This window comes from Mustela nigripes, chromosome 1 (genome assembly GCF_022355385.1).
Source record: "Mustela nigripes isolate SB6536 chromosome 1, MUSNIG.SB6536, whole genome shotgun sequence".
In the NCBI taxonomy this organism is placed as follows: domain Eukaryota; kingdom Metazoa; phylum Chordata; class Mammalia; order Carnivora; family Mustelidae; genus Mustela; species Mustela nigripes.
This window is the reverse complement of record NC_081557.1, coordinates 153,437,392-153,448,903: the sequence shown is the minus strand read 5'-3', so window position 1 is coordinate 153,448,903 and position 11,512 is coordinate 153,437,392. Positions and strand designations below refer to the sequence as shown.

Sequence of the window (11,512 nt, the reverse complement as noted above, 5' to 3'; positions counted from 1 at the left end):
TCCAGCAATAGTTTGGGTCTTGCACCCATCCATGAAACAATCACTATGGCCGAGGGCAGGTGGTTCTCCTATTGCCCCATCCTTAATTACATAATTTACGCCCAAGATCAGGGTCAGCTCCACCTAATCACATAGACTGAGTTATGCATCTCTTCAATGGAAAACTGAGATGCAGTCATCAGCAAGGGGTGAATGGACACCGAGAGGACAGAAAGAGCAGGTATCTTCCTAGACAGTTCCCCGTGCACCCTTATTGCTCTTTAAACCAGTTCTCAGCAGCTGAGGAGAACTGAGCTTGATTTCTATTCCTTGCAGCCTAAAAGTACCTAGAAGAAATAATCATTTGAAAAATGGTCCTGTATGAAATGGATTTTCACTTGTATGTCATGCAGTTTTTAAGAAGAAGGTGAGAGTTATCTGCAAGTGTGTATGGCTAAAGTGGCCAAAGGTAAAAACCAAAGGCTTCTAACATTGCACACCCATGACAAGAGCAGAGACACAGCCTGGTTTCCAGCGCCTAAAGCTGGTGAGGACTCCTCCTTTTTCTTAGAGTTAAAGAAATCTTTTGTTAGGAAATGATTACTCTGTCTTCTCTCACTTTAATTAGAGTAATTGATTTTAAAATGCCTAGCACAACAGCTGGAGCAGAGTAAGTCTTTAAAAAATTATTTGCCTTGAATTTCACAAATGTTAACAATCAACAGGCAATGTGCTAAGTTTGATAATAGGAAATAGTATAATACAGGGGTGACTGGCTGGCTCAGTGGGAAGAACGTGCAACTCCTGATCTCAGGGTCATGAGTTCAAGCCCCACGCTGGGGTTAGAGGTAATAAATAAATAAATAAATAAAGTATAATACAAAGACTTGATCCTCATGGAACTCTGAGTTTATTAAGGAGACAAAAGACAAAAACACAAATTATAGTACAGTGTTTTATTAACTACAACAAAGATTGATACTTGATACAGGCATATCACAGAGGAGGAAATACTTAAATATGAGAATGGGTGGTTTCCGCCAATGTTCCTGAAGGAGATAAAAGCTAAACCAAATTTTGATGGGTGAATAGGAATTTGATAAGTGGCTATGATGAAAGGGCATTTCAGAGGGAGAGTGGGGGTAGACCACAAAAAAAAGCAAAGTCATTGTGTTTTAAAACAATAAACTAGTATATTCTAAAATCTATTACAGGAATAGAAATGTGAGTTTGGGAAGCAGCAAAAGATGATGCCAGTAGGACAAGCAGGGATTTGAGTTTCTGTTATCCAGCCAATAGAACAAGACTAGTTTAAGAATATTCAAGACAGAGACAATCTAAACATTTGGCAATAATTTAGTATTAGAAGAGGGGGGGACAGGAAGTGGTGGTTGGGAAGGAAGGGAGGAAGGAAGAGAGGAAAGAAAGAGGGGAGGGAGGAAAATAAGTAGGAACCTGACTTGCTATGGTCTTCCAGAAATCCAAATGTAGTCAGGTAACATCAAAATGGACCTGAACATAAATCTTCAGTGTTTCTATACCAGTTCTCTCTGGAGGACACTGCTAAGGGATGATTCCAGAACCAGCCTGATTAGAGCACCAGGATGTCTAGACTAAACAAACAAACAAACAAAAAATCAAGGAAGCCCATTCCTCATTCCTAAGTGCTCATTTTCAGAGCCCCCTGGGTGATTTGGTGACCGATTTCTGTCCAAATACTTGTGATTAGGAGAGTGGGTTCTGGAAAATAATTTTTCTTGCATGAAAAAAAAATAGACATTCTCTTTTCCACAGGAATTCTTTTCTTCTGTTGTAGAGGAAGGAAAAAAGAAATATTTTCCCTCTACCCTCCTAGGTTCTCCAGCTGAGGCCCTACAAATTAGACAAAGGCAAATTAACAAGGGAAAAAGAAACAATTTATTTGCACGTGCACCATGCATAGATGCAGTAGAAACTCAGTGGGGGGTAACTCAAACCAGTGGGCTTATTTTAACAAAGAAGAAGTTTACAGAGAAGTGATAAGACAAAGGAAAAGGGGGTATAGGCTTTTAGGGACAGCAAACTGTGGGAAGGTAAACATATAAGAGGAACCTAATAAAAGACCAGGGTTATTTTATTAAGATATTTTTTGCAGACCCATCTTGCGGTAGGCTCTCCATTTTCTTCACATCTGAAAACTTCCCAAGGAAAGGGGGTTTATGGCAATCCTCATTTCTCAGAAGTCTGCTCTCTGTCAGATCAGGAAAGCTCCAAGAAGGCTTTTTTCTTCATCTATTGATTTCCATCGGCCTCCAGCTCAAAATAATCCTTATTGCCAAGGGGGCATATTCTGCAGCCTACATGGTTTTGAATGTAGTTTGTGATGACAGCAATTTTGTAGCAACGGCAGCCTTCTTATAGCCATGCAGTGGTAAGTATGTTTAGAGCCTAGTACTAGGCAGAATGCGGGGATACAAAAGAAATAGAAGTTATGGTCCCTGAGACCAAAAAGTCTATAATCCAGGGTGTCAAGACATGTACACATGAATTAACAGAGAACAATTAGAAAAGGACTTACAGTATTACTCAGTGCCAACCAACATAGCACTGATGGCAGCAGCCCTCCCAAATCTACTGCTGGTAACTCCGTCCCGCCAGGGCTTCTTGCCAATCCAGCTAAACTGATAAGTTTTTAGGAAAGATGTGACATTTAGAGAAGATTCTAGTGTCAAATTCTTTTCTTTTGAAAATACATTGCTGCCCCTGGTTAAACACTACTAATAGCTTTCACTCAGAAAGGAAATATACTCTTAGATAATCACTAGTTTAGACATTGAGCTTCAGTCTTGGGAAAGGCACTTTTAGCTGTTGGACATCATGAAGGTCATTTAAACCTGGGATTTGGGTTCCTGATTTGTAAATTGGAGATAATGATCCATTCAACAAATATTTCCTGAGCACTTAGTAAGTGTTGGAAACTACTTTAGGTGATAATGATATAGAAGTAAGCTAGAGATGAAGTCCCTGCCCTCATAGATAGTAGATATCAGTAAACAAATACAGACTCTTTGAAGATGCAGTAGTAAGCCCAGTGGAAAATCACAAAGCCGACTGTGTATGTGAATGGGTGGGTGGGGGGTGAGGGGTGTGTGACAGGGTGGGTGGGTAAGAAGATTAAAAGAATGGCAGGTGAGTGGGGAGGGGAGCTGCAATTTTACATAGAATGGTCAAAAACATCTCTTTGATAAGAGGTTGCATTTCCTACCCTGCATTTTGCAGGAGTGCTTGGGGAGGGGGCAGGTGCGCTCATGTGCGTATGCGCATGCGCAGGCCTACCTTTCTACGGGTTTAAGGAAGAAGTCAAATAACTGAAAATATGTAAAAAGTGCTTGGTAAATTACTGGGCACTGTGTGGGCATAATATGTTATTATCATTGTTATTATTGCAGGGGAAGTCTAAATTCCTTGGTTTGACATTTAAGACCTTGAGCAGCACAACCTTCTAACCTACCTTTCCAGTTTTGTATCCATTCTCCTCTATACACCTAACTTCCAAATTTATCCAATCCACGTGGTAATTATTTACCATCTCATGTTGCTTTTCCTTTTATTTCTTCTGTTCAAACCCTTTATTATTCCACTTTTCATAAATTCTGTGTCCCAATAAAATGACAAGCATTTCTACATCAGAGTTTTTCTATAAATGCCTTGAGCATAAAAGTTGTTCAATAATTTTTATTGATTTTGTTTGACATACTGGTTTAATGTCTCTCATCACTTTGAAAACTATCACTCAGTTCAGAATTTGATGTCATACTTAATTTTGCATCAGTTTTGACTTGCCTTATTTCTCCTGGAACAGTGTACACTTTGAGAAGCAGAATTTTTGAAAAATTCTGTGTTGCTAAGGAGAGCCTTTAATAGTGGTTAGGACTTCCCCTAAGAATTACCTCATTGTCATTCAGAGCAATAAGTATGCCCTAATCTCATATGTCCTTTTCATGACAATATTCTTATAGCTCTTCATGGCCTTTTCATGTTCTTGGGGTGTTTCTTGCCACTACACATTTATTATGGTCCCTTGAAGAACTTTCAAGTGAATTTTTCCATTGAAAGAATGTCAGAGAAGTCTGAGAAATTGAGGAGAAGAGAAGGATGTGTCAGGTATAGTAGAACCTATAGGGTAAATACTAAGTGAGGTTTCTGTAGGTATCATAATGATTCTCCAAAAAATATCTACATCCTAATCCCTGGGGTCATGAATACATTACCATACATGACAAAAGGACCTTCACAGATGTGATTAAATTAAGGATCTAGAGATGGTGAGATTATTCTGAATTATCTGGGTTGACCTAAAGTAATCACAGTGGTCTTTATTAAAGGGGTGCGGGAGGATCAGAATAAAAGATCTGAGTGGTGTGGTCATAAGCCAAGGAATGCAGGCTGCCTCTAGAATCTGGGGAAAGATAAGGAAAGAAAAGATTATCCCCTCAGCACCTCCCAAGGAATGCATAGCCCTGCTGATCATTTGATTTTAGCCCTATAAGACCAATTTTCAGGCTTTAGACTTCCAGAACTGTAAGATAATACATTTGTGTTGTAGTAAGCCCCCACATTTATGGTAATTTGTTACAGTGGCAGTAGGAACTAAGACAATGGTCTAGTAAAAACAACTCCTGAACTAGAAAACTGTCACAGTCTAGCCCCTTCTGCCTGCTTATTAATTGTGATTCTCAGGAAAATCATTCTACCTCAGTTTTCTTTCCTGTAGCATGAAATTATTCCTTACAGTGTTGTTATGAAGACAGAGAAAATCATCTATGTGAGTGCTTTGTAAAGTGTTTTGTGTGACACAAATGTTAGGTGTAAAAATTTGATGAAGCTTGTCTTAATGAGGGTGAGAACTAGGAGAAAGACATCTCTTCTTGGTGCACCAATACGTTAAACGAAAAAACATAAACTATAACCACCATAAAAATACAACTGCCCTTGTTGTTTAGGAAGGGGTCTACTTCAGGGACCACCACTCAGCCATCTCCCCATCAACCAACCTTGTCCCAACCTTCTCTCCATCAATCAAACTGAACATGATGAACTGATTACTGCAAGACACAGCCTTAGAGTCCTTCTTAACCCACCTTAGAAAGTTGCTCTCAGTCAACTAGAGCTGGCATGAAATAATTCATTTCAAAACCCTGGCCTAGTAGTTTAGAAAGTGGTCTCTTGGCCAGCAGCACGGACATCACGGTGATCCTCTTAGAAATGCTGATCCCCAGGCCCACACAAGACCTACTGAATCAGAATCCACGTTCCAACAAGATTTTGGGTGCTTCCTACCACTGGTTGAGAGGATATATATTTTGGAGCGGTTTGATTCCCAGTCGTGCAGGTTACTACGGTGTGACCTCAGGCAAAGTGTCTAAATCGTGGAAGCTTGCTTTTTTTGCAGTGCAGAACAACACCCCCTTCACTGAGTTGTTGTGGGAATTAGGCAGATATAAGGCATTTTGCACAGTGCCAGCCCACAATATTCAGTTAATAATAGTTCTTTACATTGTATCATTTGCACATCTACAGCTGCTAGCCATACTACACATCCCATTTAGTATTACTGAAGCCACTCGGCAGGGATGATTTTCAAAGCCATCCACGCCCATAGATGGGGGCGGGAGAGTGGGAAGGAAGGACAAGAAAACTGTCTGCAATGTAATCTCCAAATACGCAGGACACTGTACATTTTGCAACACAGACTAAATGTCGGGGGCTTCCTTGCTTTCAGATCTTCACTGCACGTGGCTTTATTAGAAACTGTCTGCTAGAGTCTAGACACAGCCATGGAGACTGGTGCTGGTGACCTGTGGGAAGGAGCAAGGGCCAGCATTCCTGCTGAGCCGCTCTTGGCCCCAGTCCTCTACCTTTATCTCTTCTTTAACTTTCTGTCTGCCTCTGATCACCTTGCAGTAGAACCGTAACCCTTCAGCCTCTAGCCAGCTACGCCCCTTGGCGCGCAGCAAGTCGCCGCTGCAAACCCTTCCCCGGGGACCTGGAAGGCTGGGCTGGGGTGCGGCGGGGGCGGAGCTCGGCGTCCTGCTGCCGCCGCCGTCGCCGCCGCCCGCGGAGCTGCAGCCCCTTCCTCTGAGGCTTCGGCCCCGCGGCGCTGCCCTACGTGGACAGGTGCGCGCATCCCGGGCCTGACGGATGAGCAGTCGGGCGCGTGAACTCCCACCACCAATTTGGCTCGGTGCCGGGCAGCGGCGGCAGCGGCGGCGGCGGCGGCGGCGGCTGCAGCCCCGCGGTGGGGGCGGCCCCCGCGGTCTCCGCCCGGCTCCTGCGCGCCGCCTCTGCTCTTTGCATAGTAATATCAGTTCCTGCAAGCACCCAGCTCGCTCCCGGAGCGGGTCTAAAAAGGACCGCTGCTCCAGAGCCCGCCGAAGCCCTCCGTGTGGCGCCGAGAACCGCTGCTTGGGACATGCGACGGGAAAACCCCGCCACAGCGCAGGCAGTCGCCCCGCCGCGCGGGGGAGAACCGGGCCAGAGCAGGTAGGCGACCGGTGGCCGCGGGAGAAGACGCCCCTCTCCCCCCGCCGCGCCCCCTTTGCCCAGCGTCCAACCCGTGGGACCGGAGCTTTGCGGTGTGCTCCGTAGTGACGGGGGATGGATTGGGTCCCACATTTTGCCCGGTGATCGTTTTGCCTGTTGCTCTTTTCCCCATCGCATTCTGCGCTCCAGGAGGGGCCGTCTTTCTCGCAGGTGATGAATTTCTCTGCAAGGTCATTGCTCCCTTAGATTCTGGCTTTGAAGGTAAACGGGAGAAGCTACCTGCTGTTCTCGTTCTTGGGCGGGGGTTTTATAATCAATCGGGTGTGCACACTGTGAATGTACAAATAGATGTGTGTGTGTGTCTGTGTGTCTGTCTGTAATACTATAATACTATACTTGTATTTTTCTCATTTTCCCATGCTTAATTCTCTTTAGGGTCAAAACACTAGTGTGTGTGTGTGTGTGTGTGTGTGTGTGTGTGTCTTTTAATACACGCACACATTTACATATGTAGTTTTTCCTGAAATAGGTGGAGACGGGGCGGGGGGGGGGGCAGTCAGAGGTTGATAAAGGGAAATCATTGTAGAGACCAGTTCAGTATCTAGAGGTGAACTTTGGAACCACATTAAATCAGGGTAGAGACTGGAGGCTATAAATGGTTCTTGGGAGAGGGCTTTTAGAAAAGATCTGAACAGTGCCAGCCAATACACACAACAGATTTTCATCCTATCCAGGCAGATCTAAAAGATACGCAAAATTTCAGACGCTGCAGTGGACAATGAAAGGGGGTGTCCGGAGGAAGGGGGATACCTGGGCACTGGGAAGTGAATTTTAGGTGGTGGGAAGGCAGCAGATCGCTGTTGGATTTAAAGGGCCTCCTGAAGAAGCGTTGGGAGAAATCTCTGCTTGAAGTGTAGACAGTTCAAGGTTAAGATGATGTGAATGTCCAGAAACCGGCAGAGGCAGTAGGGAAAAGGCAGGGGTTTAGAGGAGGAATGGAGAAAGAAGCCCAGAGTCACCAAGAAGCAACTCCCTTTTATTAAGGTATCTTCTTCCAGTTAAAGCAATCCCTGGATATGGCTCATCTGAGTATTTTTCACAGCACATTTGTTAAAGAACCGTCGGTCCATATTTTTATTTTTTTTATTTTTTTGCGAGGAATCTGGGTCATGGTGGGACTGAAAGAAACTGAGTGTTTACAACACCAGCAAGATTTGGAGAGAGAGTTGATTAAGGCTTAGCTTCATGAAATATTTACACATCTCTTGCGTGGGCTTTTGTTTGCTTTTGTTGGTGCTGCTGTATATTTTACTTTGATAATGCTTTGAGCGTACTTCTCTCGGATGTGCTTATTTTCCTGTTATAAACTATTTTTTCTTTTCCATTGTGTTCACCATTGGCCTGCCCTGAGTCTGGGAATAAAGACACATGAGTCACAGCATAAAGAAGAAAATCTGCTCTGTCCCTATCTGCGAAAGACGGGAGTTTGCATTAGAGCATGTTCTTTAAATAGAATCACAAAGAGCACTTTCAAGTTTCTATGTGTTGTTGGGGTGGGGGGGGGGGAGGAAATGGGTTGTTGATTCATAAACAGGAAAAAAAAGTAGTACTTGCCATTGCAAGTCTAGATGGTATATCACTGGGATTTATTTTGGAAACAGAGCAGAGGAACTCATGGTGACCCATGCAGTGTGTGTTGTGTTGTGCTGAAGCTTCCCTTAATCCCTAACTAGACTTTTATGAAAATGATGAGGACAAAATCAAAAGTGCAGTGCTTTGCGTGGGAAGTGGAGGCCTGAAGCATGACCTGAATTAGGTCTGTCTCAAATGGAGGTCAGGATAGGGTCCAACGAGCTGTTTTGAAATTTAGGTGGTTTTTTTGTTTGTTTGTTTGTTTTTGCTTTTTAAGATCTTATCTATTTATTTGACAGACAGAGATCACAAGTAGGCAGAGAGGCAGGCAGAGAGAAAGTGGGAAGCAGGCTTCCTGCTGAGCAAAGAGCCCAGTGCAGGGCTCCATCACAGGACTCTGGGATCATGACCTGAGCCGAAGGCAAGAGGCTTAACCCACTGAGCCACCCAGGCACCCCAAAATTTAGGTGTTTTTTAATTGCCTCAATACACTTGCCTTAATTATTTGACCCTTTGACATTTTCTTGGTCGTGCTCAAATATACTTAAAAGAATATATTAGACACAGCTCTTCTTCACTGTATGACTTTCCAGTCAGAAAATCTATAGCTGATGGGGAAGCATGAAAGTATCAGCCATGGAATCCCAAATCCTAAAAGATTGGCCTCTAAGATTCAGGACACACAATTCCAGCCCCAGTTCACACTTGGGTTCCTTGTACCACCTTCAATGGTGACAGTTTCTGCCCTCGACGCACTTACTTCTTCACTGATTCATTCACATATTCGACATTTGTTTATCCAGAACTTACCATGGTCTTAGACTATGGAACAGAAGAGAAGAGTGAGGGAGACACAGCCCCTGCTGGTACAACTTGGGAGGCCAGGAGCACCAGCTAGTTAAGTGCTCTGACAAAGCCTGCACAGGAAGCTGTGGACGCCTGGTCGTGGAGATAGAGAAGACAAGGACAGTGCCTGGAAATTCGAAGGACGAGAGGAACTAGTCTGAGAAAGAGAAGAGAGAGAGGAACAATCCTGGTAGAGGGGCCAAAGGATGAAGAGGCCCAGGAATAATAAGTAGCTGGAGGTAGGTGAAAAACTGCAAGTAGACAAAGGTGGAAAGATGAGGCTGAAAGGAAGCTGATTGACCTTCAAACTGAAATCTGGCAGAGCCCCTGACTCATCTGGTCAGTAAAAACCGTTTGACCTGGTCAAGTGAGATACACACGATTATAGGGAGGCACTGTGTTCCCATCCCCCAACTTTATATCCTTCAAATATCTAGAAACCCCATTTACTATTGTAATGACCTGATTAAAAGGGAGACGTGCCCTTGAGGAAGTCCTAATTCTCTGTGCCTCGATATCTTCGCCTACAAAATGTCTACTACCCACTTCCCGTATTGTAAAAATGAAAGGGAATGAAAGAATGGAGATTGGAGCTTATAGAAATGCAGAGAATCTTATTTTTATGATAACATTCCTCAGGGCAAAAAGATGGAAAATACTGTATATGCCAAGGATTTAATTGTCCCAGATGACACCAAAAGGCACAAGTGTGATGGTCTGAAAAACTGAAAGAAAAAAAGAAGTAGCTCAGAAACACACTCTAAAGAGAGCCAGGTCTCATACAATTTTTAAAATTCTGTTTTAAGGGAGGGAAATATATATGGCAGTCCCACAGTAATCAGTAAATGCCCTTCTGGAATGGGTCACAACCCATTGTGAAGTCAGTGTACTGGGTCTGATGGCATTTTTATTTAAAAAAATAAAATAAGGGGCACCGGGGTGGCTCAGTGGGTTAAAGCCTCTGCCTTCCGCTCTGGTCATGATCCCCAGGTCCTGGGATCGAGCCCTGCATTGGGCTGTCTGCTCAGCAGGGAGCCTGCTTCCTCCTCTCTCTCTGCCTGCCTCTCAGCCTACTTGTGATCTCTATCTGTCAAATAAATAAATAAAATCTTAAAAATAAAATAAAATAAAAGTAAAGCAGAATAGAAGGATAAGTACAGCTCATGGAACTGTTTGATTAAATATATATTTATTTATAGGTATATAGACACATCGGATTATGATTTAGAATGTATATCTGATTAAGCATCATGTTCCAAAAAGTCCAAAAGCTACTTCTTTAAGTGACAAAAAGAGATGCTTCCAATTTGCAAGACCCCAAGAGTCAACTGGGACATCTGGTACACACGCACGTACACAATATTCCGAAGAGCCAAACTGCCTTGAGAAAGGAAAGACATTATGACTTACCAGTAATTCATGGCAGTGAAGTTAGGAGAGGAGACCTTGTGGACTCCATTAATCCAGAAAGGCTTCAAGGAGGAGATGGAACGTGAGCTACTTTATGAAAGATCAGTGGATCTGGTTGGGCTGTGAGGAAGGGGTGGTGTTCTAGAAGGAGGAAGTAAAAAATGAGGTGAGGTAATATGAACTTTATTTAAGAATCATTTAAAAAAGAAAAAAATGGGAATCAAGTTGCAGGGAGGGAATTGCAGCAGAAATTCTGTTTGGACTAAAATCTGACTCAAGAGTTGCAATTTATTTTATATCTAAGATTTCTTTTCCTAGTACTACTGCTTTAAGAAAATCTAGACAGAATGTCCATCACGTCATAAATCTGTCATTTCCTGCCTTTAAGAAGAAATCTTTTTTTGCAATAATTTACTAGCTAGGCCTTGTTTCGATTGAATTTAATAAACAATTGAAATCATGTGACACACCACACTGTAGCCTGAGCATTTCATTTCTCAGAACACAAGTACCATCATTGGCACAGAGGGACAAGGGTGATCGAGTGACTGCCCCAAACTGGGCAAACCTTTCTATTCTCTCCTGTAAGTCTCCTTTCCTGCATGCCTCTTGGGTATAAAGCCCCGTGCTAGGACCCATGCTAAGAACCGACAGCTTTATGGAAAATGAAACAGACGACTTGGTACTCAGAACCCAAAAAGGAAGGGCAGAACCTGGCAGACTTTATTTTCCAGTTGCACTCTGACTTGTTCATCATTTTAAAGATTTAAATAGGGTTGTATGCATTTTGAGAAGTTGGCATCAGTGATTTTTGCTGCAACCTGATAGCTATTTCGAGTCGATAAAATCGGGTGAGGAAGTCTTTATTCGTGCTTTTTAACATGTTTGGTGGGCTTCTTTCAACTCTTGCTGGCTTTCCTAGGGAATCAAACAGTGTTATGGTATTGATACCCTTTAGAATAAGGTTATGCCCTTAACCGGAAGAAGAGGGACAGTTACAATAGACTCAGGTGCCTAAATTAGTTGGCTTTGGAGTAAGATTCACTTTTTATAAAGATGTCCCAGAATGCTTGTTCATCTTCCTTCTCCACATCAGAATGTGTAAATCAGTGATAACCTAAGT

The 11,512-nt window shown here is 43.1% G+C and overlaps 1 protein-coding gene across 1 annotated transcript in view; it reads left to right on the top strand.

Moving 5' to 3' along the window:
* The first annotated feature begins 6,236 nt into the window (after window positions 1–6,236).
* GPRIN3 (GPRIN family member 3) overlaps window positions 6,237–11,512 on the top strand; it is a 69,615-nt gene continuing 64,339 nt past the window's right edge. The window contains exon 1 of the mRNA XM_059375980.1: window positions 6,237–6,501. The gene's annotated coding sequence lies outside the window, so the exon portion shown is untranslated. The remainder of the gene's footprint in view (window positions 6,502–11,512) is intronic.